The sequence below is a fragment of the Pelobates fuscus genome, chromosome 6 (assembly GCF_036172605.1).
Source record: "Pelobates fuscus isolate aPelFus1 chromosome 6, aPelFus1.pri, whole genome shotgun sequence".
NCBI lineage: Eukaryota > Metazoa > Chordata > Amphibia > Anura > Pelobatidae > Pelobates > Pelobates fuscus.
Genome location: NC_086322.1, coordinates 3,588,471 through 3,613,087, shown reverse-complemented (window position 1 = coordinate 3,613,087; position 24,617 = coordinate 3,588,471).

The window sequence follows — 24,617 nt, the reverse complement described above, 5'->3', positions numbered from 1 at the left end:
TGAAGGTTTTATGGTGCTGAGCTGCTCTAGAATGGGTTAGGTGTGTCAGGCCTACAGCGTGTACTCTGCCAACCTCTGCCAGTGCACATTGCCACTCATATCTGGTGTCACAATAGCGTGCATTTAAAAACCCAAAAACTTTTTTCACTTTTATAGATTGAATAGCAGTTAGTTGTCTTCAAGCGGGTGTGTCAGGCCTACAGCGTGTACTCTGCCAGTGCACAGTGCCACTCATATCTGGTCTGGTGTCACAATAGCGTGCATTTAAAAACCCAAAAACGTTTTTCACTGTTATAGATTGAATAGCAGTTAGTTGTCTTCAAGCGGGTGTCAGGCCTACAGCGTGTACTCTGCCAACCTCTGCCAGTGCACATTGCCACTCAAATCTGGTGTCACAATAGCGTGCATCTAAAACCAAAAAACTTTTCTCACTGTTATAGATTGAATAGCAGTTAGTTGTCTTCAAGCGGGTGTCAGGCCTACAGCGTGTACTCTGCCAACCTCTGCCAGTGCGCACATTGCCACTCATATCTGGTGTCACAATAGCGTGCATTTAAAACCAAAAAAACGTTTTTCACTGTTATAGATTGAATAGCAGTTAGTTGTCTTCAAGCGTGTGTGTCAGGCCTACAGCGTGTACTCTGCCAACCTCTGCCAGTGCACAGTGCCACTCATATCTGGTGTCACAATAGCGTGCATTTAAAAACAAAAACATTTTTTTCACTGTAATAGATTGAATAGCAGTTAGTTGTCTACAAGCGTCTGTGTGTCAGGCCGACAGCGTGTACTCTGCCAACCTCTGCCAGTGCACAGTGCCACTCATATCTGGTGTCACAATAGCGTGCATTTAAAAACAAAAAACATTTTTTCACTGTTATAGATTGAATAGCAGTTAGTTGTCTTCAAGCGGGTGTCAGGCCTACAGCGTGTACTCTGCCAACCTCTGCCAGTGCACATTGCCACTCATATCTGGTGTCACCATAGCGTGCATTTAAAACCCAAAAACTTTTTTCACTGTTATAGATTGAAAAGCAGTTAGTTGTCTTCAAGCGGGTGTCAGGCCTACAGCGTGTACTCTGCCAACCTCTGCCAGTGCACATTGCCACTCATATCTGGTGTCACAATAGATTGCATTTAAAACCCAAACACTTTTTTCACTGTTATAGATTGAATAGCAGTTAGTTGTCTTCAAGCGGGTGTCAGGCCTACAGCGTGTACTCTGCCAACCTCTGCCAGTGCACATTGCCACTCAAATCTGGTGTCACAATAGCGTGCATTTAAAACCAAAAAACTTTTCTCACTGTTATAGATTGAATAGCAGTTAGTTGTCTTCAAGCGGGTGTCAGGCCTACAGCGTGTACTCTGCCAACCTCTGCCAGTGCACATTGCCACTCATATCTGGTGTCACAATAGCGTGCATTTAAAACCCAAAAACTTTTTTCACTGTTATAGATTGAATAGCAGTTAGTTGTCTTCAAGCGTGTGTGTCAGGCCTACAGCGTGTACTCTGCCAACCTCTGCCAGTGCACAGTGCCACTCATATCTGGTGTCACAATAGCGTGCATTTAAAAACAAAAAACATTTTTTCACTGTTATAGATTGAATAGCAGTTAGTTGTCTTCAAGCGGGTGTCAGGCCTACAGCGTGTACTCTGCCAACCTCTGCCAGTGCACATTGCCACTCATATCTGGTGTCACCATAGCGTGCATTTAAAACCCAAAAACATTTTTCACTGTTATAGATTGAATAGCAGTTAGTTGTCTTCAAGCGGGTGTCAGGCCTACAGCGTGTACTCTGCCAACCTCTGCCAGTGCACATTGCCACTCATATCTGGTGTCACAATAGCGTGCATTTAAAAACAAAAACATTTTTTTTTCACTGTAATAGATTGAATAGCAGTTAGTTGTCTGCAAGCGGGTGTCAGGCCTACAGCGTGTACTCTGCCAACCTCTGCCAGTGCACATTGCCACTCATATCTGGTGACACAATAGCGTGCATTTAAAACCCAAAAACTTTTTTCACTGTTACAGATTGAATAGCAGTTAGTTGTCTTCATGCGGGTGTCAGGCCTACAGCGTGTACTCTGCCAACTTCTGCCAGTGCACATTGCCACTCATATCTGGTGTCACAATAGCGTGCATTTAAAACCCAAAAACTTTTTTCACTGTTACAGATTGAACAGCAGTTAGTTGTCTTCATGCGGGTGTCAGGCCTACAGCGTGTATTCTGCCAACCTCTGCCAGTGCACAGTGCCACTCATATCTGGTGTCACAATAGCGTGCATTTAAAAACAAACATTTTTTTTCACTGTAATAGATTGAATAGCAGTTAGTTGTCTACAAGCATCTGTGTGTCAGGCCAACAGCGTGTACTCTGCCAACCTCTGCCAGTGCACATTGCCACTCATATCTGGTGTCACAATAGCGTGCATTTAAAAACAAAAAACATTTTTCACTGTTACAGATTGAATAGCAGTTAGTTGTCTTCAAGCGGGTGTCAGGCCTACAGCGTGTACTCTGCCAGTGCACATTGTCACTCAAATCTGGTGTCACAATAGCGTGCATTTAAAACCAAAAAACTTTTCTCACTGTTATAGATTGAATAGCAGTTAGTTGTCTTCAAGCGGATGTCAGGCCTACAGCGTGTACTCTGCCAACCTCTGCCAGTGCACATTGCCACTCATATCTGGTGTCACAATAGCGTGCATTTAAAACCCAAAAACTTTTTTCACTGTTACAGATTGAATAGCAGTTAGTTGTCTTCAAGCGGGTGTCAGGCCTACAGCGTGTACTCTGCCAGTGCACATTGCCACTCAAATCTGGTGTCACAATAGCGTGCATTTAAAACCCAAAAACTTTTTTCACTGTTATAGATTGAATAGCAGTTAGTTGTCTTCAAGCGTGTGTGTCAGGCCTACAGCGTGTACTCTGCCAACCTCTGCCAGTGCACAGTGCCACTCATATCTGGTGTCACAATAGCGTGCATTTAAAAACAAAAACTTTTATTTTCACTGTAATAGATTGAATAGCAGTTAGTTGTCTGCAAGCGTCTGTGTGTCAGGTCAACAGCGTGTACTCTGCCAACCTCTGCCAGTGCACATTGCCACTCATATCTGGTGTCACAATAGCGTGCATTTAAAAACAAAAAACATTTTTTCACTGTTATAGATTGAATAGCAGTTAGTTGTCTTCAAGCGGGTGTCAGGCCTACAGCGTGTACTCTGCCAACCTCTGCCAGTGCACATTGCCACTCATATCTGGTGTCACAATAGCGTGCATTTAAAAACAAAAAACATTTTTCACTGTTACAGATTGAATAGCAGTTAGTTGTCTTCAAGCGGGTGTCAGGCCTACAGCGTGTACTCTGCCAGTGCACATTGACACTCAAATCTGGTGTCACAATAGCGTGCATTTAAAACCAAAAAACATTTTTTCACTGTTATAGATTGAATAGCAGTTAGTTGTCTTCAAGCGTGTGTGTCAGGCCTACAGCGTGTACTCTGCCAACCTCTGCCAGTGCACAGTGCCACTCATATCTGGTGTCACAATAGCGTGCATTTAAAAACAAACATTTTTTTTCACTGTAATAGATTGAATAGCAGTTAGTTGTCTACAAACGTGTGTGTCAGGCCTACAGCGTGTACTCTGCCAACCTCTGCCAGTGCACAGTGCCACTCATATCTGGTGTCACAATAGCGTGCATTTAAAAACAAAAACATTTTTTCACTGTTATAGATTGAATAGCAGTTAGTTGTCTTCAAGCGGGTGTCAGGCCTACAGCATGTACTCTGCCAACCTCTGCCAGTGCACATTGCCACTCATATCTGGTGTCACAATAGCGTGCATTTAAAACCCAAAAACTTTTTTCACTGTTATAGATTGAATAGCAGTTAGTTGTCTTCAAGCGTGTGTGTCAGGCCTACAGCGTGTACTCTGCCAGTGCACATTGCCACTCAAATCTGGTGTCACAATAGCGTGCATTTAAAACCCAAAAACTTTTTTCACTGTTATAGATTGAATAGCAGTTAGTTGTCTTCAAGCGTGTGTGTCAGGCCTACAGCGTGTACTCTGCCAACCTCTGCCAGTGCACATTGCCACTCATATCTGGTGTCACCATAGCGTGCATTTAAAACCCAAAAACTTTTTCACTGTTACAGATTGAATAGCAGTTAGTTGTCTTCATGCGGGTGTCAGGCCTACAGCGTGTACTCTGCCAACTTCTGCCAGTGCACATTGCCACTCATATCTGGTGTCACAATAGCGTGCATTTAAAACCAAAAAACTTTTTTCACTGTTATAGATTGAATAGCAGTTAGTTGTCTTCAAGCGTGTCTGTCAGGCCTACAGCGTGTACTCTGCCAACCTCTGCCAGTGCACAGTGCCACTCATATCTGGTGTCACAATAGCGTGCATTTAAAAACAAACATTTTTTTTCACTGTAATAGATTGAATAGCAGTTAGTGTTCTACAAGCGTCTGTGTGTCAGGCCAACAGCGTGTACTCTGCCAACCTCTGCCAGTGCACATTGCCACTCATATCTGGTGTCACAATAGCGTGCATTTAAAACCCAAAATTTTTTTTCACTGTTACAGATTGAATAGCAGTTTGTTGTCTTCATGCGGGTGTCAGGCCTACAGCGTGTACTCTGCCAACTTCTGCCAGTGCACATTGCCACTCATATCTGGTGTCACAATAGCGTGCATTTAAAACCAAAAAACATTTTTCACTGTTATAGATTGAATAGCAGTTAGTTGTCTTCAAGCGTGTGTGTCAGGCCTACAGCGTGTACTCTGCCAACCTCTGCCAGTGCACATTGCCACTCATATCTGGTGTCACAATAGCGTGCATTTAAAAACAAAAAAATTTTTTTTTCACTGCAATAGATTGAATAGCAGTTAGTTGTCTGCAAGCGTCTGTGCGTCAGGTCAACAGCGTGTACTCTGCCAACCTCTGCCAGTGCACATTGCCACTCATATCTGGTGTCACAATAGCGTGCATTTAAAAACAAAAACATTTTTTCACTGTTATAGATTGAATAGCAGTTAGTTGTCTTCAAGCGGGTGTCAGGCCTACAGCATGTACTCTGCCAACCTCTGCCAGTGCACATTGCCACTCATATCTGGTGTCACAATAGCGTGCATTTAAAACCCAAAAACTTTTTCACTGTTACAGATTGAATAGCAGTTAGTTGTCTTCATGCGGGTGTCAGGCCTACAGCGTGTACTCTGCCAACTTCTGCCAGTGCACATTGCCACTCATATCTGGTGTCACAATAGCGTGCATTTAAAACCCAAAAACTTTTTTCACTGTTATAGATTGAATAGCAGTTAGTTGTCTTCAAGCGTGTGTGTCAGGCCTACAGCGTGTACTCTGCCAACCTCTGCCAGTGCACAGTGCCACTCATATCTGGTGTCACAATAGCGTGCATTTAAAAACAAACATTTTTTTTCACTGTAATAGATTGAATAGCAGTTAGTTGTCTACAAGCGTCTGTGTGTCAGGCCAACAGCGTGTACTCTGCCAACCTCTGCCAGTGCACATTGCCACTCATATCTGGTGTCACAATAGCGTGCATTTAAAAACAAAAAACTTTTTTCACTGTTACAGATTGAATAGCAGTTAGTTGTCTTCAAGCGGGTGTCAGGCCTACAGCGTGTACTCTGCCAGTGCACATTGTCACTCAAATCTGGTGTCACAATAGCGTGCATTTAAAACCAAAAAACTTTTCTCACTGTTATAGATTGAATAGCAGTTAGTTGTCTTCAAGCGGATGTCAGGCCTACAGCGTGTACTCTGCCAACCTCTGCCAGTGCACATTGCCACTCATATCTGGTGTCACAATAGCGTGCATTTAAAAACAAAAAACATTTTTTCACTGTTATAGATTGAATAGCAGTTAGTTGTCTTCAAGCGGGTGTCAGGCCTACAGCGTGTACTCTGCCAACCTCTGCCAGTGCACATTGCCACTCATATCTGGTGTCACAATAGCGTGCATTTAAAAACAAAAAACATTTTTCACTGTTACAGATTGAATAGCAGTTAGTTGTTGTCACGTTTAAACATTTGTTATGAAGGAACACAACTGCAGATTTCGTATAGTTTGAATATTTATTAAAGAAAGTAAAAGGTAAAGACTTTAATTCCACTTTACAGGTACTGTAGCATTAAGTAATAAACGATAAATGAAGTCCACAGTTACATGCACTGTAGCTTTAAGGAGTAAACGGAACTGAAGCAGCAAGAGTCCTTTAGTAGTATTAGTTAATTAGATGATAAGAAGTTACAATAGCTGTTCCATAGACTTTAACTGAAGAAAGATAGATGCAGCTAACTGAGACAAGTATGTGTTGAAGTTAGCTGTAACGGTTGGCTTTAACGAAGGACTTTGGAGACAGGAAATAACAGCTTTAGATGCAACGTTTATCAGAGAAGTTTTACTTAGCTTCCGGCTTATAGAACACTGGTTCCCGAGATTCCTCAGAGGCAGATTATCCTGCATGGATAGAGTTCAGCTTTAGCCGTGGATGAGGAAAGGTGAAGGGAACTTTGCAGAGTCTTTCAGTCCGGTCTGGTAGCAGAGGCTTTCACAACGAAGTTGTAGCCGGGTTGTGAGTAAGGAACGTAGTTCAATAATCCAGCCCTGATCAGCTGGTGCAGTCAGATTAAATAGGGAGACCGAGTCATGAAGAGGTGTGGCTAAGCTCCGTGGAACCAGGAAGTAAGGGGATATTATAGTTAAGGCATGACAGTATCCCCTCCTTAATGAGCAACCTCTGGGTGCTATTGACTTGGTTTAGAAGGGTAGCGTTTGTGAAACTGGGAAACTAATTTGTCAGCATGAACGTCAGAGGAGTTTTCCCATGTATCTTCATCAACTCCATATCCTTTCCATCTGATGAGATATTGTAAGGAGCCACGATGGAACCTTGAATCCAGTATACTTTGAATCTCGTATTCTTCTTCACCCTGGACCAATATGGGATCAGGAGAAGTAGTGAGATTTCTTTGGAAAGGGTCAGGATGATGAGGCTTCAACAAGGACAATTGATTGGATCTTTGGCATACAGAACAAGATTTGACATAAGATTCGATAGTTTGGTCTTGACGAGGCCACCAACAGTATCTTTTAGACAATTCAAGGGTCCTTTTCATATCTGGATGACCTGCCAGAGGAGAATCATGAATTAATTCAAGTATTTTAATCCTGAAGGAGGGAGGCACGTAAATCCGGTCTTTGAAATAGTAGAGACCGTTTTTCTTAGATAATTTCATTGATTTAGGAAGTTCAAGAGCATCTTCACTGAGACCTTTAATGTCGTCAATAAGAGAAGATAAGATTCCAATGACTTTAGGCGAAGGAGGTACTTGAGGAGTTTTGTGTTGAGAAAGGACAGCTCCAATTGCAAATTCCGAAGCATCCGTTTCAAGGACATAAGGATATGAAGGATTTGGAAGTTGAAGGATAGGAGCTGTTGTAAACTTTCTCTTTAATTCACCAATGATTGTAGGAGGAGGAGACTCCAGTTCGGTGTCAGAACAACATGAGGTTTTAGCTAGTTCTTTCGTAGACTGAAGAATTGGAATACGTTGCAAGCATGTTTTCTTGCAATAATCAGAATCAAATGCAAGAGAGAAGGGAAACCATGAGATTTGAGGGTTGTGGTTCCTTAACCAGTTGATCCCCAATATAATAGGAAAAAATGGTGATGAGATGACATCAAATATAAGACTTTCCGTATGAGTATGATTGATGGTTACTTTTAGAGGGATGGATTCATGAAGTATTGGTCCCGATGAGATGAGGGACCCGTCAATCACTTTAACAGGTACAGAAGTTCTTTTACGAACACAAGGAATTTTATTCTTTGTTACAAAGGCTGAGTCGATGAATACTCCATTTGCACCGGAATCGATAACAGCCTTGGTTATGATTCTTTTATTGTCCCACTGTAATACAAGAAAGATAGGGGACATTTGAGTATTTGCTGTAGAGGGAAGTACACTTAGGATGGAAGAGGCATGAGACGGCCTTCTGCCTTTTGTCCGTTTCAATGAAGGACAATCAGAGACTGAATGAACTTGAGAGGCACAATACATGCAGAGGTTTAACATACGTCTTCGATTTTTCTCTTCAGGAGTGAGGGGACTTCTTATTATCCCTATTTCCATAGGTTCGATTGGTTCAGATGGGTTGTCAGGAGGCTTTGGAGCCCCTAGTTCCATAGGTTCACTTGTTAAGGAAGTCTTTTCTGGAGCTTTTGAGGGAGTGAAAGGTTTGCGGTCTTTTGAAAGAAAAAGAGACTTTTCGGCCTTTCTTTCTCTTAATCTTCTGTCAATGCTGATTGATAGGCGAATTAGAGCGTTCAAATTAGTAGGGAGTTCTGTTCTAGATAATTCATCTTTTACAGCTTCCGATAAACCAATTCGAAACTGGTTGCGCAATGTGATGTCATTCCATTGCGTTTCTATAGCCCATCTTTTGAATTCAGCAATGTAATCTTCAACGGGTCTATTTCTTTGCTGTAGTGTTCTGATTGTTAAATCAGCTGTAGCTTGTTTGTTAGGATCTTCATAGAGAAGAGACATGGCTTCAAAAAATTCATCCAGTGAATCTAAGATGGGGTCATCGTTTTCCAGAAAGGAATGAGCCCATGACATAGGTTCACCTCTTAGAAAGGAAATAACCGAACAAACTTTAGTTCTTTCTGTAGGGTAGGATCGAGGTTTCAAAGCAATTAACAATTTGCAAGAGTTGAGGAACTCCCTGTATCTGGAACGATCTCCATAGAACTTTTCAGGGTTACACACAGCAGGATCACTAGCCGAGTGCAGAGTAGTATGAGGAGTATGAGTTTGTAAATCTCTGATATAAGTGAGAAGTCTTTCGTTAGTAACTTGCAGGTCTTGCACACTTTGGGCTAGTGCATTAACTCTTTGATTCAACGTAGTTATAGTAGAATCGAAATCTGCTGGATCCATTACAATGGCTGGATTATTCTGTCACGTTTAAACATTTGTTATGAAGGAACACAACTGCAGATTTCGTATAGTTTGAATATTTATTAAAGAAAGTAAAAGGTAAAGACTTTAATTCCACTTTACAGGTACTGTAGCATTAAGTAATAAACGATAAATGAAGTCCACAGTTACATGCACTGTAGCTTTAAGGAGTAAACGGAACTGAAGCAGCAAGAGTCCTTTAGTAGTATTAGTTAATTAGATGATAAGAAGTTACAATAGCTGTTCCATAGACTTTAACTGAAGAAAGATAGATGCAGCTAACTGAGACAAGTATGTGTTGAAGTTAGCTGTAACGGTTGGCTTTAACGAAGGACTTTGGAGACAGGAAATAACAGCTTTAGATGCAACGTTTATCAGAGAAGTTTTACTTAGCTTCCGGCTTATAGAACACTGGTTCCCGAGATTCCTCAGAGGCAGATTATCCTGCATGGATAGAGTTCAGCTTTAGCCGTGGATGAGGAAAGGTGAAGGGAACTTTGCAGAGTCTTTCAGTCCGGTCTGGTAGCAGAGGCTTTCACAACGAAGTTGTAGCCGGGTTGTGAGTAAGGAACGTAGTTCAATAATCCAGCCCTGATCAGCTGGTGCAGTCAGATTAAATAGGGAGACCGAGTCATGAAGAGGTGTGGCTAAGCTCCGTGGAACCAGGAAGTAAGGGGATATTATAGTTAAGGCATGACAGTTGTCTTCAAGCGGGTGTCAGGCCTACAGCGTGTACTCTGCCAACCTCTGCCAGTGCACATTGCCACTCATATCTGGTGTCACAATAGCGTGCATTTAAAACCCAAAAACTTTTTTCACTGTTATAGATTGAATAGCAGTTAGTTGTCTTCAAGCGTGTGTGTCAGGCCTACAGCGTGTACTCTGCCAACCTCTGCCAGTGCACAGTGCCACTCATATCTGGTGTCACAATAGCGTGCATTTAAAAACAAACATTTTTTTTTCACTGTAATAGATTGAATAGCAGTTAGTTGTCTACAAACGTGTGTGTCAGGCCTACAGCGTGTACTCTGCCAACCTCTGCCAGTGCACATTGCCACTCATATCTGGTGTCACAATAGCGTGCATTTAAAACCCAAAAACTTTTTTCACTGTTACAGATTGAATAGCAGTTAGTTGTCTTCAAGCGGGTGTCAGGCCTACAGCGTGTACTCTGCCAGTGCATATTACCACTCAATCTGGTGTCACAATAGCGTGCATTTAAAACCAAAAAACTTTTCTCACTGTTATAGATTGAATAGCAGTTAGTTGTCTTCAAGCGGGTGTCAGGCCTACAGCGTGTACTCTGCCAACCTCTGCCAGTGCACATTGCCACTCATATCTGGTGTCACAATAGCGTGCATTTAAAACCCAAAAACTTTTTTCACTGTTATAGATTGAATAGCAGTTAGTTGTCTTCAAGCGTGTGTGTCAGGCCTACAGCGTGTACTCTGCCAACCTCTGCCAGTGCACAGTGCCACTCATATCTGGTGTCACAATAGCGTGCATTTAAAAACAAAAAACATTTTTTCACTGTTATAGATTGAATAGCAGTTAGTTGTCTTCAAGCGGGTGTTAGGCCTACAGCATATACTCTGCCAACCTCTGCCAGTGCACATTGCCACTCATATCTGGTGTCACCATAGCGTGCATTTAAAACCCAAAAACTTTTTTCACTGTTATAGATTGAATAGCAGTTAGTTGTCTTCAAGCGGGTGTCAGGCCTACAGCATATACTCTGCCAACCTCTGCCAGTGCACATTGCCACTCATATCTGGTGTCACAATAGCGTGCATTTAAAAACAAAAAACTTTTTTCACTGTTACAGATTGAATAGCAGTTAGTTGTCTTCAAGCGGGTGTCAGGCCTACAGCGTGTACTCTGCCAGTGCACATTGTCACTCAAATCTGGTGTCACAATAGCGTGCATTTAAAACCAAAAAACTTTTCTCACTGTTATAGATTGAATAGCAGTTAGTTGTCTTCAAGCGGATGTCAGGCCTACAGCGTGTACTCTGCCAACCTCTGCCAGTGCACATTGCCACTCATATCTGGTGTCACAATAGCGTGCATTTAAAAACAAAAAACATTTTTTCACTGTTATAGATTGAATAGCAGTTAGTTGTCTTCAAGCGGGTGTCAGGCCTACAGCGTGTACTCTGCCAACCTCTGCCAGTGCACATTGCCACTCATATCTGGTGTCACAATAGCGTGCATTTAAAAACAAAAAACATTTTTCACTGTTACAGATTGAATAGCAGTTAGTTGTCTTCAAGCGGGTGTCAGGCCTACAGCGTGTACTCTGCCAACCTCTGCCAGTGCACATTGCCACTCATATCTGGTGTCACAATAGCGTGCATTTAAAACCCAAAAACTTTTTTCACTGTTATAGATTGAATAGCAGTTAGTTGTCTTCAAGCGTGTGTGTCAGGCCTACAGCGTGTACTCTGCCAACCTCTGCCAGTGCACATTGCCACTCATATCTGGTGTCACAATAGCGTGCATTTAAAAACAAACATTTTTTTTTCACTGTAATAGATTGAATAGCAGTTAGTTGTCTACAAACGTGTGTGTCAGGCCTACAGCGTGTACTCTGCCAACCTCTGCCAGTGCACATTGCCACTCATATCTGGTGTCACAATAGCGTGCATTTAAAACCCAAAAACTTTTTTCACTGTTACAGATTGAATAGCAGTTAGTTGTCTTCAAGCGGGTGTCAGGCCTACAGCGTGTACTCTGCCAGTGCATATTACCACTCAATCTGGTGTCACAATAGCGTGCATTTAAAACCAAAAAACTTTTCTCACTGTTATAGATTGAATAGCAGTTAGTTGTCTTCAAGCGGGTGTCAGGCCTACAGCGTGTACTCTGCCAACCTCTGCCAGTGCACATTGCCACTCATATCTGGTGTCACAATAGCGTGCATTTAAAACCCAAAAACTTTTTTCACTGTTATAGATTGAATAGCAGTTAGTTGTCTTCAAGCATGTGTGTCAGGCCTACAGCGTGTACTCTGCCAACCTCTGCCAGTGCACAGTGCCACTCATATCTGGTGTCACAATAGCGTGCATTTAAAAACAAAAAACATTTTTTCACTGTTATAGATTGAATAGCAGTTAGTTGTCTTCAAGCGGGTGTCAGGCCTACAGCATATACTCTGCCAACCTCTGCCAGTGCACATTGCCACTCATATCTGGTGTCACCATAGCGTGCATTTAAAACCCAAAAACTTTTTTCACTGTTATAGATTGAATAGCAGTTAGTTGTCTTCAAGCGGGTGTCAGGCCTACAGCGTGTACTCTGCCAACCTCTGCCAGTGCACATTGCCACTCATATCTGGTGTCACAATAGCGTGCATTTAAAAACAAAAACATTTTTCACTGTTACAGATTGAATAGCAGTTAGTTGTCTGCAAGCGGGTGTCAGGCCTACAGCGTGTACTCTGCCAGTGCACATTGTCACTCAAATCTGGTGTCACAATAGCGTGCATTTAAAACCAAAAAACTTTTCTCACTGTTATAGATTGAATAGCAGTTAGTTGTCTTCAAGCGGATGTCAGGCCTACAGCGTGTACTCTGCCAACCTCTGCCAGTGCACATTGCCACTCATATCTGGTGTCACAATAGCGTGCATTTAAAACCCAAAAACTTTTTTCACTGTTACAGATTGAATAGCAGTTAGTTGTCTTCAAGCGGGTGTCAGGCCTACAGCGTGTACTCTGCCAGTGCACATTGCCACTCAAATCTGGTGTCACAATAGCGTGCATTTAAAACCCAAAAACTTTTTTCACTGTTATAGATTGAATAGCAGTTAGTTGTCTTCAAGCGTGTGTGTCAGGCCTACAGCGTGTACTCTGCCAACCTCTGCCAGTGCACAGTGCCACTCATATCTGGTGTCACAATAGCGTGCATTTAAAAACAAAAACATTTTTTTTCACTGTAATAGATTGAATAGCAGTTAGTTGTCTGCAAGCGTCTGTGTGTCAGGTCAACAGCGTGTACTCTGCCAACCTCTGCCAGTGCACATTGCCACTCATATCTGGTGTCACAATAGCGTGCATTTAAAAACAAAAAACATTTTTTCACTGTTATAGATTGAATAGCAGTTAGTTGTCTTCAAGCGGGTGTCAGGCCTACAGCGTGTACTCTGCCAACCTCTGCCAGTGCACATTGCCACTCATATCTGGTGTCACAATAGCGTGCATTTAAAAACAAAAAACATTTTTCACTGTTACAGATTGAATAGCAGTTAGTTGTCTTCAAGCGGGTGTCAGGCCTACAGCGTGTACTCTGCCAGTGCACATTGCCACTCAAATCTGGTGTCACAATAGCGTGCATTTAAAACCAAAAAACTTTTTTCACTGTTATAGATTGAATAGCAGTTAGTTGTCTTCAAGCGTGTGTGTCAGGCCTACAGCGTGTACTCTGCCAACCTCTGCCAGTGCACAGTGCCACTCATATCTGGTGTCACAATAGCGTGCATTTAAAAACAAACATTTTTTTTCACTGTAATAGATTGAATAGCAGTTAGTTGTCTACAAACGTGTGTGTCAGGCCTACAGCGTGTACTCTGCCAACCTCTGCCAGTGCACATTGCCACTCATATCTGGTGTCACAATAGCGTGCATTTAAAACCCAAAAACTTTTTTCACTGTTACAGATTGAATAGCAGTTAGTTTTCTTCAAGCGGGTGTCAGGCCTACAGCATATACTCTGCCAACCTCTGCCAGTGCACATTGCCACTCATATCTGGTGTCACCATAGCGTGCATTTAAAACCCAAAAACTTTTTTCACTGTTATAGATTGAATAGCAGTTAGTTTTCTTCAAGCGGGTGTCAGGCCTACAGCGTGTACTCTGCCAACCTCTGCCAGTGCACATTGCCACTCATATCTGGTGTCACAATAGCGTGCATTTAAAAACAAAAAAATTTTTTTTTCACTGTAATAGATTGAATAGCAGTTAGTTGTCTGCAAGCGTCTGTGTGTCAGGTCAACAGCGTGTACTCTGCCAACCTCTGCCAGTGCACATTGCCACTCATATCTGGTGTCACAATAGCGTGCATTTAAAAACAAAAAACATTTTTTCACTGTTATAGATTGAATAGCAGTTAGTTGTCTTCAAGCGGGTGTCAGGCCTACAGCATGTACTCTGCCAACCTCTGCCAGTGCACATTGCCACTCATATCTGGTGTCACAATAGCGTGCATTTAAAACCAAAAAACTTTTTTCACTGTTATAGATTGAATAGCAGTTAGTTGTCTTCAAGCGTGTGTGTCAGGCCTACAGCGTGTACTCTGCCAACCTCTGCCAGTGCACAGTGCCACTCATATCTGGTGTCACAATAGCGTGCATTTAAAAACAAACATTTTTTTTTCACTGTAATAGATTGAATAGCAGTTAGTTGTCTACAAGCGTCTGTGTGTCAGGCCAACAGCGTGTACTCTGCCAACCTCTGCCAGTGCACATTGCCACTCATATCTGGTGTCACAATAGCGTGCATTTAAAAACAAAAATTTTTTTTTCACTGTTATAGATTGAATAGCAGTTAGTTGTCTTCAAGCGGGTGTCAGGCCTACAGCATGTACTCTGCCAACCTCTGCCAGTGCACATTGCCACTCATATCTGGTGTCACAATAGCGTGCATTTAAAACCCAAAAACTTTTTTTACTGTTACAGATTGAATAGCAGTTAGTTGTCTTCATGCGGGTGTCAGGCCTACAGCGTGTACTCTGCCAACTTCTGCCAGTGCACATTGCCACTCATATCTGGTGTCACAATAGCGTGCATTTAAAACCAAAAAACTTTTTTCACTGTTATAGATTGAATAGCAGTTAGTTGTCTTCAAGCGTGTGTGTCAGACCTACAGCGTGTACTCTGCCAACCTCTGCCAGTGCACAGTGCCACTCATATCTGGTGTCACAATAGCGTGCATTTAAAAACAAACATTTTTTTTCACTGTAATAGATTGAATAGCAGTTAGTTGTCTACAAGCGTCTGTGTGTCAGGCCAACAGCGTGTACTCTGCCAACCTCTGCCAGTGCACATTGCCACTCATATCTGGTGTCACAATAGCGTGCATTTAAAAACAAAAAACTTTTTTCACTGTTACAGATTGAATAGCAGTTAGTTGTCTTCATGCGGGTGTCAGGCCTACAGCGTGTATTCTGCCAACCTCTGCCAGTGCACAGTGCCACTCATATCTGGTGTCACAATAGCGTGCATTTAAAAACAAACATTTTTTTTCACTGTAATAGATTGAATAGCAGTTAGTTGTCTACAAGCATCTGTGTGTCAGGCCAACAGCGTGTACTCTGCCAACCTCTGCCAGTGCACATTGCCACTCATATCTGGTGTCACAATAGCGTGCATTTAAAAACAAAAACATTTTTCACTGTTACAGATTGAATAGCAGTTAGTTGTCTTCAAGCGGGTGTCAGGCCTACAGCGTGTACTCTGCCAGTGCACATTGTCACTCAAATCTGGTGTCACAATAGCGTGCATTTAAAACCAAAAAACTTTTCTCACTGTTATAGATTGAATAGCAGTTAGTTGTCTTCAAGCGGATGTCAGGCCTACAGCGTGTACTCTGCCAACCTCTGCCAGTGCACATTGCCACTCATATCTGGTGTCACAATAGCGTGCATTTAAAACCCAAAAACTTTTTTCACTGTTACAGATTGAATAGCAGTTAGTTGTCTTCAAGCGGGTGTCAGGCCTACAGCGTGTACTCTGCCAGTGCACATTGCCACTCAAATCTGGTGTCACAATAGCGTGCATTTAAAACCCAAAAACTTTTTTCACTGTTATAGATTGAATAGCAGTTAGTTGTCTTCAAGCGTGTGTGTCAGGCCTACAGCGTGTACTCTGCCAACCTCTGCCAGTGCACAGTGCCACTCATATCTGGTGTCACAATAGCGTGCATTTAAAAACAAAAACATTTTTTTTCACTGTCATAGATTGAATAGCAGTTAGTTGTCTGCAAGCGTCTGTGTGTCAGGTCAACAGCGTGTACTCTGCCAACCTCTGCCAGTGCACATTGCCACTCATATCTGGTGTCACAATAGCGTGCATTTAAAAACAAAAAATTTTTTCCACTGTTATAGATTGAATAGCAGTTAGTTGTCTTCAAGCGGGTGTCAGGCCTACAGCGTGTACTCTGCCAACCTCTGCCAGTGCACATTGCCACTCATATCTGGTGTCACAATAGCGTGCATTTAAAAACAAAAAACATTTTTCACTGTTACAGATTGAATAGCAGTTAGTTGTCTTCAAGCGGGTGTCAGGCCTACAGCGTGTACTCTGCCAGTGCACATTGCCACTCAAATCTGGTGTCACAATAGCGTGCATTTAAAACCAAAAAACTTTTTTCACTGTTATCGATTGAATAGCAGTTAGTTGTCTTCAAGCGTGTGTGTCAGGCCTACAACGTGTACTCTGCCAACCTCTGCCAGTGCACATTGCCACTCATATCTGGTGTCACAATAGCGTGCATTTAAAACCCAAAAACTTTTTTCACTGTTACAGATTGAATAGCAGTTAGTTGTCTTCATGCGGGTGTCAGGCCTACAGCGTGTACTCTGCCAACTTCTGCCAGTGCACATTGCCACTCATATCTGGTGTCACAATAGCGTGCATTTAAAACCAAAAAACTTTTTTCACTGTTATAGATTGAATAGCAGTTAGTTGTCTTCAAGCGTGTGTGTCAGGCCTACAGCGTGTACTCTGCCAACCTCTGCCAGTGCACAGTGCCACTCATATCTGGTGTCACAATAGCGTGCATTTAAAAACAAACATTTTTTTTCACTGTAATAGATTGAATAGCAGTTAGTTGTCTACAAGCGTCTGTGTGTCAGGCCAACAGCGTGTACTCTGCCAACCTCTGCCAGTGCACATTGCCACTCATATCTGGTGTCACAATAGCGTGCATTTAAAAACAAAAAACGTTTTTCACTGTTACAGATTGAATAGCAGTTAGTTGTCTTCAAGCGGGTGTCAGGCCTACAGCGTGTACTCTGCCAGTGCACATTGCCACTCATATCTGGTGTCACAATAGCGTGCATTTAAAAACAAAAAACTTTTTTCACTGTTACAGATTGAATAGCAGTTAGTTGTCTTCAAGCGGGTGTCAGGCCTACAGCGTGTACTCTGCCAGTGCACATTGTCACTCAAATCTGGTGTCACAATAGCGTGCATTTAAAGCCAAAAAACTTTTCTCACTGTTATAGATTGAATAGCAGTTAGTTGTCTTCAAGCGGATGTCAGGCCTACAGCGTGTACTCTGCCAACCTCTGCCAGTGCACATTGCCACTCATATCTGGTGTCACAATAGCGTGCATTTAAAACCCAAAAACTTTTTTCACTGTTACAGATTGAATAGCAGTTAGTTGTCTTCAAGCGGGTGTCAGGCCTACAGCGTGTACTCTGCCAACCTCTGCCAGTGCACAGTGCCACTCATATCTGGTGTCACAATAGCGTGCATTTAAAAACAAAAACATTTTTTTTTCACTGTAATAGATTGAATAGCAGTTAGTTGTCTGCAAGCGTCTGTGTGTCAGGTCAACAGCGTGTACTCTGCCAACCTCTGCCAGTGCACATTGCCACTCATATCTGGTGTCACAATAGCGTGCATTTAAAAACAAAAAACATTTTTTCACTGTTATAGATTGAATAGCAGTTAGTTGTCTTCAAGCGGGTGTCAGGCCTACAGCGTGTACTCTGCCAACTTCTGCCAGTGCACATTGCCACTCATATCTGGTGTCACAATAGCGTGCATTTAAAAACAAAAAACATTTTTCACTGTTACAGATTGAATAGCAGTTAGTTGTCTTCAAGCGGGTGTCAGGCCTACAGCGTGTACTCTGCCAACCTCTGCCAGTGCACATTGCCACTCATATCTGGTGTCACAATAGCGTGCATTTAAAACCCAAAAACTTTTTTCACTGTTATAGATTGAATAGCAGTTAGTTGTCTTCAAGCGTGTGTGTCAGGCCTACAGCGTGTACTCTGCCAACCTCTGCCAGTGCACAGTGCCACTCATATCTGGTGTCACAATAGCGTGCATTTAAAAACAAAAAACATTTTTTCACTGTTATAGATTGAATAGCAGTTAGTTGTCTTCAAGCGGGTGACAGGCCTACAGCATATACTCTGCCAACCTCTGCCAGTGCACATTGCCACTCATATCTGGTGTCACCATAGCGTGCATTTAAAACCCAAAAACTTTTTTCACTGTTATAGATTGAATAGCAGTTAGTTGTCTTCAAGCGGGTGTCAGGCCTACAGCGTGTACTCTGCCAACCTCTGCCAGTGCACATTGCCACTCATATCTGGTGTCACAATAGCGTGCATTTAAAAACAAAAAAAAAATTTTTTCACTGTAATAGATTGAATAGCAGTTAGTTGTCTGCAAGCGTCTGTGTGTCAGGTCAACAGCGTGTACTCTGCCAACCTCTGCCAGTGCACATTGCCACTCATATCTGGTGTCACAATAGCGTGCATTTAAAACCCAAAAACTTTTTTCACTGTTACAGATTGAATAGCAGTTTGTTGTCTTCATGCGGGTGTCAGGCCTACAGCGTGTACTCTGCCAACTTCTGCCAGTGCACATTGCCACTCATATCTGGTGTCACAATAGCGTGCATTTAAAACCCAAAAACTTTTTTCACTGTTACAGATTGAATAGCAGTTTGTTGTCTTCATGCGGGTGTCAGGCCTACAGCGTGTACTCTGCCAACTTCTGCCAGTGCACATTGCCACTCATATCTGGTGTCACAATAGCGTGCATTTAAAACCAAAAAACTTTTTTCACTGTTATAGATTGAATAGCAGTTAGTTGTCTTCAAGCGGGTGTCAGGCCTACAGCGTGTACTCTGCCAACCTCTGCCAGTGCACATTGCCACTCATATCTGGTGTCACAATAGCGTGCATTTAAAAACAAAAAACATTTTTCACTGTTACAGATTGAATAGCAGTTAGTTGTCTTCAAGCGGGTGTCAGGCCTACAGCGTGTACTCTGCCAGTGCACATTGCCACTCAAATCTGGTGTCACAATAGCGTGCATTTAAAACCAAAAAACTTTTTTCACTGTTATCGATTGAATAGCAGTTAGTTGTCTTCAAGCGTGTGTGTCAGGCCTACAACGTGTACTCTGCCAACCTCTGCCAGTGCACATTGCCACTCATATCTGGTGTCACAATAGCGTGCATTTAAAACCCAAAAACTTTTTTCACTGTTACAGATTGAATAGCAGTTAGTTGTCTTCATGCGGGTGTCAGGCCTACAGCGTGTACTCTGCCAACTTCTGCCAGTGCACATTGCCACTCATATCTGGTGTCACAATAGCGTGCATTTAAAACCAAAAAACTTTTTTCACTGTTATAGATTGAATAGCAGTTAGTTGTCTTCAAGCGTGTGTGTCAGGCCTACAGCGTGTACTCTGCCAACCTCTGCCAGTGCACAGTGCCACTCATATCTGGTGTCACAATAGCGTGCATTTAAAAACAAACATTTTTTTTCACTGTAATAGATTGAATAGCAGTTAGTTGTCTACAAGCGTCTGTGTGTCAGGCCAACAGCGTGTACTCTGCCAACCTCTGCCAGTGCACATTGCCACTCATATCTGGTGTCACAATAGCGTGCATTTAAAAACAAAAAACGTTTTTCACTGTTACAGATTGAATAGCAGTTAGTTGTCTTCAAGCGGGTGTCAGGCCTACAGCGTGTACTCTGCCAGTGCACATTGCCACTCATATCTGGTGTCACAATAGCGTGCATTTAAAAACAAAAAACTTTTTTCACTGTTACAGATTGAATAGCAGTTAGTTGTCTTCAAGCGGGTGTCAGGCCTACAGCGTGTACTCTGCCAGTGCACATTGTCACTCAAATCTGGTGTCACAATAGCGTGCATTTAAAGCCAAAAAACTTTTCTCACTGTTATAGATTGAATAGCAGTTAGTTGTCTTCAAGCGGATGTCAGGCCTACAGCGTGTACTCTGCCAACCTCTGCCAGTGCACATTGCCACTCATATCTGGTGTCACAATAGCGTGCATTTAAAACCCAAAAACTTTTTTCACTGTTACAGATTGAATAGCAGTTAGTTGTCTTCAAGCGGGTGTCAGGCCTACAGCGTGTACTCTGCCAACCTCTGCCAGTGCACAGTGCCACTCATATCTGGTGTCACAATAGCGTGCATTTAAAAACAAAAACATTTTTTTTTCACTGTAATAGATTGAATAGCAGTTAGTTGTCTGCAAGCGTCTGTGTGTCAGGTCAACAGCGTGTACTCTGCCAACCTCTGCCAGTGCACATTGCCACTCATATCTGGTGTCACAATAGCGTGCATTTAAAAACAAAAAACATTTTTTCACTGTTATAGATTGAATAGCAGTTAGTTGTCTTCAAGCGGGTGTCAGGCCTACAGCGTGTACTCTGCCAACTTCTGCCAGTGCACATTGCCACTCATATCTGGTGTCACAATAGCGTGCATTTAAAAACAAAAAACATTTTTCACTGTTACAGATTGAATAGCAGTTAGTTGTCTTCAAGCGGGTGTCAGGCCTACAGCGTGTACTCTGCCAACCTCTGCCAGTGCACATTGCCACTCATATCTGGTGTCACAATAGCGTGCATTTAAAACCCAAAAACTTTTTTCACTGTTATAGATTGAATAGCAGTTAGTTGTCTTCAAGCGTGTGTGTCAGGCCTACAGCGTGTACTCTGCCAACCTCTGCCAGTGCACAGTGCCACTCATATCTGGTGTCACAATAGCGTGCATTTAAAAACAAAAAACATTTTTTCACTGTTATAGATTGAATAGCAGTTAGTTGTCTTCAAGCGGGTGACAGGCCTACAGCATATACTCTGCCAACCTCTGCCAGTGCACATTGCCACTCATATCTGGTGTCACCATAGCGTGCATTTAAAACCCAAAAACTTTTTTCACTGTTATAGATTGAATAGCAGTTAGTTGTCTTCAAGCGGGTGTCAGGCCTACAGCGTGTACTCTGCCAACCTCTGCCAGTGCACATTGCCACTCATATCTGGTGTCACAATAGCGTGCATTTAAAAACAAAAAAAAAATTTTTTCACTGTAATAGATTGAATAGCAGTTAGTTGTCTGCAAGCGTCTGTGTGTCAGGTCAACAGCGTGTACTCTGCCAACCTCTGCCAGTGCACATTGCCACTCATATCTGGTGTCACAATAGCGTGCATTTAAAACCCAAAAACTTTTTTCACTGTTACAGATTGAATAGCAGTTTGTTGTCTTCATGCGGGTGTCAGGCCTACAGCGTGTACTCTGCCAACTTCTGCCAGTGCACATTGCCACTCATATCTGGTGTCACAATAGCGTGCATTTAAAACCCAAAAACTTTTTTCACTGTTACAGATTGAATAGCAGTTTGTTGTCTTCATGCGGGTGTCAGGCCTACAGCGTGTACTCTGCCAACTTCTGCCAGTGCACATTGCCACTCATATCTGGTGTCACAATAGCGTGCATTTAAAACCAAAAAACTTTTTTCACTGTTATAGATTGAATAGCAGTTAGTTGTCTTCAAGCGTGTGTGTCAGGCCTACAGCGTGTACTCTGCCAACCTCTGCCAGTGCACAGTGCCACTCATATCTGGTGTCACAATAGCGTGCATTTAAAAACAAACATTTTTTTTTCACTGTAATAGATTGAATAGCAGTTAGTTGTCTACAAGCGTCTGTGTGTCAGGCCAACAGCGTGTACTCTGCCAACCTCTGCCAGTGCACATTGCCACTCATATCTGGTGTCACAATAGCGTGCATTTAAAAACAAAAAACATTTTTTCACTGTTATAGATTGAATAGCAGTTAGTTGTCTTCAAGCGGGTGTCAGGCCTACAGCATGTACTCTGCCAACCTCTGCCAGTGCACATTGCCACTCATATCTGGTGTCACAATAGCGTGCATTTAAAACCCAAAAACTTTTTTTACTGTTACAGATTGAATAGCAGTTAGTTGTCTTCATGCGGGTGTCAGGCCTACAGCGTGTACTCTGCCAACTTCTGCCAGTGCACATTGCCACTCATATCTGGTGTCACAATAGCGTGCATTTAAAACCAAAAAACTTTTTTCACTGTTATAGATTGAATAGCAGTTAGTTGTCTTCAAGCGTGTGTGTCAGACCTACAGCGTGTACTCTGCCAACCTCTGCCAGTGCACATTGCCACTCATATCTGGTGTCACAATAGCGTGCATTTAAAAACAAAAAACTTTTTTCACTGTTACAGATTGAATAGCAGTTAGTTGTCTTCAAGCGGGTGTCAGGCCTACAGCGTGTACTCTGCCAACTTCTGCCAGTGCACATTGCCACTCATATCTGGTGTCACAATAGCGTGCATTTAAAACCCAAAAACTTTTTTCACTGTTACAGATTGAATAGCAGTTAGTTGTCTTCATGCGGGTGTCAGGCCTACAGCGTGTATTCTGCCAACCTCTGCCAGTGCACAGTGCCACTCATATCTGGTGTCACAATAGCGTGCATTTAAAAACAAACATTTTTTTTCACTGTAATAGATTGAATAGCAGTTAGTTGTCTACAAGCATCTGTGTGTCAGGCCAACAGCGTGTACTCTGCCAACCTCTGCCAGTGCACATTGCCACTCATATCTGGTGTCACAATAGCGTGCATTTAAAAACAAAAACATTTTTCACTGTTACAGATTGAATAGCAGTTAGTTGTCTTCAAGCGGGTGTCAGGCCTACAGCGTGTACTCTGCCAGTTCACATTGTCACTCAAATCTGGTGTCACAATAGCGTGCATTTAAAACCAAAAAACTTTTCTCACTGTTATAGATTGAATAGCAGTTAGTTGTCTTCAAGCGGATGTCAGGCCTACAGCGTGTACTCTGCCAACTTCTGCCAGTGCACATTGCCACTCATATCTGGTGTCACAATAGCGTGCATTTAAAAACAAACATTTTTTTTCACTGTAATAGATTGAATAGCAGTTAGTTGTCTGCAAGCGTCTGTGTGTCAGGTCAACAGCGTGTACTCTGCCAACCTCTGCCAGTGCACATTGCCACTCATATCTGGTGTCACAATAGCGTGCATTTAAAAACAAAAAACATTTTTTCACTGTTATAGATTGAATAGCAGTTAGTTGTCTTCAAGCGGGTGTCAGGCCTACAGCGTGTACTCTGCCAACTTCTGCCAGTGCACATTGCCACTCATATCTGGTGTCACAATAGCGTGCATTTAAAAACAAAAAACATTTTTCACTGTTACAGATTGAATAGCAGTTAGTTGTCTTCAAGCGGGTGTCAGGCCTACAGCGTGTACTCTGCCAACCTCTGCCAGTGCACATTGCCACTCATATCTGGTGTCACAATAGCGTGCATTTAAAACCCAAAAACTTTTTTCACTGTTATAGATTGAATAGCAGTTAGTTGTCTTCAAGCGTGTGTGTCAGGCCTACAGCGTGTACTCTGCCAACCTCTGCCAGTGCACAGTGCCACTCATATCTGGTGTCACAATAGCGTGCATTTAAAAACAAAAAACATTTTTTCACTGTTATAGATTGAATAGCAGTTAGTTGTCTTCAAGCGGGTGACAGGCCTACAGCATATACTCTGCCAACCTCTGCCAGTGCACATTGCCACTCATATCTGGTGTCACCATAGCGTGCATTTAAAACCCAAAAACTTTTTTCACTGTTATAGATTGAATAGCAGTTAGTTGTCTTCAAGCGGGTGTCAGGCCTACAGCGTGTACTCTGCCAACCTCTGCCAGTGCACATTGCCACTCATATCTGGTGTCACAATAGCGTGCATTTAAAAACAAAAAAAAAATTTTTTCACTGTAATAGATTGAATAGCAGTTAGTTGTCTGCAAGCGTCTGTGTGTCAGGTCAACAGCGTGTACTCTGCCAACCTCTGCCAGTGCACATTGCCACTCATATCTGGTGTCACAATAGCGTGCATTTAAAACCCAAAAACTTTTTTCACTGTTACAGATTGAATAGCAGTTTGTTGTCTTCATGCGGGTGTCAGGCCTACAGCGTGTACTCTGCCAACTTCTGCCAGTGCACATTGCCACTCATATCTGGTGTCACAATAGCGTGCATTTAAAACCCAAAAACTTTTTTCACTGTTACAGATTGAATAGCAGTTTGTTGTCTTCATGCGGGTGTCAGGCCTACAGCGTGTACTCTGCCAACTTCTGCCAGTGCACATTGCCACTCATATCTGGTGTCACAATAGCGTGCATTTAAAACCAAAAAACTTTTTTCACTGTTATAGATTGAATAGCAGTTAGTTGTCTTCAAGCGTGTGTGTCAGGCCTACAGCGTGTACTCTGCCAACCTCTGCCAGTGCACAGTGCCACTCATATCTGGTGTCACAATAGCGTGCATTTAAAAACAAACATTTTTTTTTCACTGTAATAGATTGAATAGCAGTTAGTTGTCTACAAGCGTCTGTGTGTCAGGCCAACAGCGTGTACTCTGCCAACCTCTGCCAGTGCACATTGCCACTCATATCTGGTGTCACAATAGCGTGCATTTAAAAACAAAAAACATTTTTTCACTGTTATAGATTGAATAGCAGTTAGTTGTCTTCAAGCGGGTGTCAGGCCTACAGCATGTACTCTGCCAACCTC